General features: G+C 43.2%; 1 long non-coding RNA gene across 1 annotated transcript; it reads right to left on the bottom strand.

The window, feature by feature from the left end:
* Positions 1-2,859: 2,859 nt before the first annotated feature.
* Positions 2,860-4,243, bottom strand: LOC133285928 (uncharacterized). Its single transcript, XR_009748066.1, has 4 exons — positions 4,130-4,243; positions 3,756-3,832; positions 3,590-3,656; positions 2,860-3,158 (listed from the first exon to the last, which is right to left on the bottom strand). It is a non-coding gene; the product is annotated as an uncharacterized LOC133285928 (long non-coding RNA).
* Between the last annotated feature and the right edge of the window lie 479 nt (positions 4,244-4,722).

Below are 4,722 nucleotides of genomic sequence, written 5' to 3'. Positions count from 1 at the left end.
CAAACACTGGTAATCTAACTCGAATTAAGTATGAGGGTGACGAATTATCCAAATTAGACTCGAGATTCATACTTGATGGCGCTGAACAACTGGATTAGTGCCAAAGTTTGGTTCTTGTTAATGTGGGGAAGGTTTGCGGTTCGACATGGTGGCTGCTGGATGGCTTGTTATGGCGTGATCTATATCATGTGCGATTCCATTCTGTGGTAAAGAAATGTGTGGCTTGGCTGCAAGTCTTCAACACATTATTCTGTCCTTCATTATTTATTTATTTTGTCTTTTTTGGTGCAACTGTAATTAATTCGACCTTATTATATTTGGAAAGTGTTTTTCATTTAACTTTTGTAACAAATATCAATGAGGTAGGTTCATTGGTTTTTCCACTTAGAAAGGTAAGATTTTACTAATAAAAATGAATGGAGATCCATAGTGCAAGCAATTGGTAACAACCCAATACCACTTCCCACTAGAAGGATCATAACCAAATACAAGGATTAGTCATTAATCTAGGTATCATGATCCATCAATCGCTAAGGAGTAAATGCTCTATCGATTTCTTCCTCTTCTGAGCAAAATGGGAAGCTCGCTTTAGGTATTGTGATACATCGCTAAGATCAACTCAGTCAGCCTAGCAAATTGATTCACCCAACCGTGCGTTTCATAATGTGCATAAATACTAAAAATATCCCATCTTTTCTGTGAGTAGATTTCTTCCACTGAATTGAATGAAGAAATTCTCATGATGGTCTACTATTATTGATACATTGACTTTCCATGCCATGAAAATTCCACCAGCCGCTACAACACGATCTACCATAAAGAAACGGTCAAAAATGCATTTGCTAGCAGAGATTGTTAACTTCCATTATAAAGGCCACATCAGGGGAAATTAACACTGTTGTGAATATTAGTTTAGAATAGTAGTTTACTAGTCCCACATCATGTATATCTCTTTGTACATCCTTTCTTTTCAGTTATATAATAGACTCTCCGCTGTGTAGTCAAGACACACGAATTACTCACAACCTCTCGGGTCCTGATATTTAACATGGTATCAGAGCCTCGCCGTCCCCCACTTTCTCTTGTGGAGTTTCTTAGCACAGGTAGGTTGGGCCTGTTGCATTGTCCACTCTCCAAGCCCAATGGGCTCTTGTGTGAGAGGGCGTGTTGAGATATATAGTCCCACATTGGTTGTATGTACAACTAATGTGGAGTTTATAAGGCCTTGGGCACTCCCACCCTTTGAGCTAGCTTTTGGGGTGGTGTATCCCAAGGTTCTTTACATGGTATCAGAGCCTAACGAGAGGAATTTTAATCTACGTCTGTCTGGTGGAACTACTGTTCATCGAGTAAAATTTTTCTTTTCGGAAGCTGTCACACCGACAGTATTCCGGCCACCGTCAGCCACCGTCCTCTGGCGTTCGTTTTTGTCAAAGCATACGTCAGCGGACTCAGAAGGAGCCGATCTACGCAAAGCCGAAGGACCCACCGTCATAGGTGGCCCCACGCTCTCTGACGCGCCATTTTCTTCTCTGCGTGGCCAACACGCGCCACCTTCCTCCGGCGCGTGCGGTGTTTTCCAGCGGCCGTTTGCCGTCGATCAAGGACAGACTTGGTCACCCAGCCGTTCTCTTTCCAGATCAGCCTTCACCTCGTTCAACCGACTTCATTTGGATCCAGTTCACAGTTCCTGTCCCTTGATCGTGTTGCCTTTGTTCGTGTGCTGCTGTTTGAAGCCAGCAACAATCGTTCGTTCCTGTTCTCTGTAACACCCCGTTCTAGAACCGGTTTGTTGACATCACAATATGATATTAAGCGCAGTTACAATCACATGGGTTCAATTAAAATCCGGATAAATTTTTCATTTTAAAACGTACCGAACTTATAATACCCAATTTCGTGATCATAACCATATTACCTTGCGGAAACAGATAAATTAAGCTTAACATCATGTTCATTTCCCATTTTTAAATCATTAATTTACTTCTTGTTTAGTTCAATACTTCTACTATATTGTAGGTTTCTTCATTAGCTACCTGTGGCTTCAAACCGTGCTCAAATCGGAGCACTGTAGCCCAAGTTAGGACCATTTGAAGCAACACAAGAGAGTGTTGGTCACAGGCCCCGCGCGCTTCAGCGCGCTACCGGGCGCTCAAGCGCGCGCTATCGGGCGCTAAAGCCTCCATCTGGGCGCTTAAGCGCACGGAGGCAGTAAGCATCAGGCATTCCAGTGTGGATGGGCGCTTAAGCGCGCAACAGGGCGCTCAGGCGCGCTATCCTGGGCGCTCAAGCTCCCACGGGGACGTTTTAGCGCGCAGAGACAGAAGCATCTCCTCCTTCAGTGGCGAAGGGCGCTTAAGCGCGGACCAGGGCGCTCAAGCGCGCAACCCTGGGCGCTTAAGCCCCACCCTGGGCGCTAAAACACGAGGGGGCAGTAAGCCACCCAACTTTCTGCAGCAAGGGGCGCTTAAGCGCACGCCAGGGCGCTCCAGCGCGCAATCCTGGGCGCTTAAGCCCCCACTTGGGCGCTCCAGCGCGAGGAGGCAGAATGCATTGGCACTCGCAGGGGCAGCAGGGCGCTTGGGCGCGCTCCTGGGCGCTTAAGCGCGCTGCCAGGGAATTCCAATTCCCACATTTCTCAAGTCCAAGCCTAGGGGAAAATGCATCCCCATTACAAACCACAAATGTCCATGCCCCAAAACTAAATCCTAGCACTCATCCAACCTCTCCTCATGAGATTTAGCTAGAATTTGGGCAGCATGACCTTTGTTTTCTCATCGTTTACCAGTTTAAACGAAGAGGGTACCTAATTGATTTTCAGCCCAACCAATTCAACAACTCAATACATAACAAGCATGCATATATTGAATTCCAAGTAGGCATCATTTACATTACATATCCTTTACAAATCATAGAACTTAGCTTACAAAACACTATGATCATTCCCTTGGCTCCCATCAACAAAAGGTGTAACCAAAGGCATGAGCATAGGCTAAGTTCATCCAATGAATCAAGATATACAAATGATCATGGGCTTTCAAAATAAAATCCTATACATGTCAACTACAAAAGGCATGCATAAACTCAAAGAAGTGCCATATTTCATGCATAATCTAGGTATGGCCACTTGCCACCAGAGGCTCCTGCAGCATCCTTACCTGAAAGGGGGTCCCCACAACACGGGGTGAGATATACGAATATATCCAGTAAACCAGGGGTCCTTGGAGCATCTCTCCACCCCACAGTTCCATATCAGTGTAATAGCAATAACAATAATAATGCAGTAAATACATATCTATGCAAAGTGCAATACATCTCCAGGAGAAATCCCTCGAGCTCTCAAGCTGTCCTAAGGAAACTCAGATGCAAATAGTCCTACTGGCCAGCTAACTACCAAGTATGATTTACGCATCGTCATGCCACATACCAACATAGGGAAACACCATCCTATGCCACACCAAATGCATACACATACGTATAACAAAGCATTACACTATTTTATTGCATTTATATACACAATCACAACCTCCACCCTTTCAGGGCTTGGTAGAACAGTCAAGGGAATTACACCCAAGGTCCGAAGGCTTACCTCAATGCTTCAGTCAACCTTTGTTCTTCACCAACAGTTTCAGCAATCAACTTTTACAAACATACACCTACACATGGTGTAATGCAATCAACACATTGCATCCAAGAGTATTTCACAATCAACCATCAATTACTCAATTCAAAGCACAACACAAGTATGAGCTTACCAATTCCAATGAGCTATTCAAGCTCCATAGCTTGCTCCAATGGTTGATCACTCACGGTTGGTCCAAATGTCTCAATCCTAGACATCACAAGGATCCAATCAATCATTCAACTCACTAATTGTTCAACATGCTAGAATACTAACCAATCCAAGCATGAATTTTCCAATATTATGAACAATTATCAAATGACTATCTAGGCTCATTTCCACCGATTAAATGACATTCCTAGCATTTTCCATAACATGCTCTAAGCTCCATTCTTCCTAGAACATAGCTAATTCAACTACATTTCATAAAAATCCCAATTTACTATTCACAAACCCTAACTCATGCAAATTTCAAGGAATCATGAGGTTCAAGGGTTAGAATCTTACCACCAATGGTCACACAACCAAGGATTGATGGCTCCTCAAGCTTCAATGGAGGTAGAAACTCTCAAAACCCCAATTTTCACCAAAGGGCCGAATTTTTGAGAGCCAATATCCCTCCCCACAATGCTCCCCACTCAAAACAAAGTTAGGATTATGAAAGAGGGGAAGATTCTAAGCAATTTAGGCTTTTGAATCACTCAAATCGGTTAAGGTTTCCTCTCTCTCTCTCTTTCTCTCCCTTTCTCTCTCCTCCCTCCCTCTCTCTTCTTCTTCTCCTTCTCTCTGTTTTCTGTCGACGGGAATTGGGTGGGAAATGGGGGTCATTTGGTGACTTAAGTCACTTAACATAGGTTAAGTGGCTCTAAGCGGGTATTGGTTCGTCTATCTATTTAACTCCAATAATTACCAAACTTTACCCAAAAGTCTGGAATATTATTCTAGGAATATTACTATTTTTATTTTTATATTTTGGGTACTTTTGACAGTACCCATTTATACCCCTTAATTTTCACTGAGTACACTTTTTAACTCCAAAGTGACTCAGATTCATTTTATTAAGCCTCATACTTAATTTCACCCAGTAAAACATGTTTAAT

Source organism: Gastrolobium bilobum, unplaced genomic scaffold (genome assembly GCF_033153095.1).
Source record: "Gastrolobium bilobum isolate Gb01-03AN ecotype WA unplaced genomic scaffold, APGP_CSIRO_Gbil_v1 utg1764, whole genome shotgun sequence".
NCBI classification, from domain to species: Eukaryota; Viridiplantae; Streptophyta; class Magnoliopsida; order Fabales; family Fabaceae; genus Gastrolobium; species Gastrolobium bilobum.
Note: the sequence above shows the minus strand (reverse complement) of the source record. Positions and strands in the feature narration are given on the sequence as shown.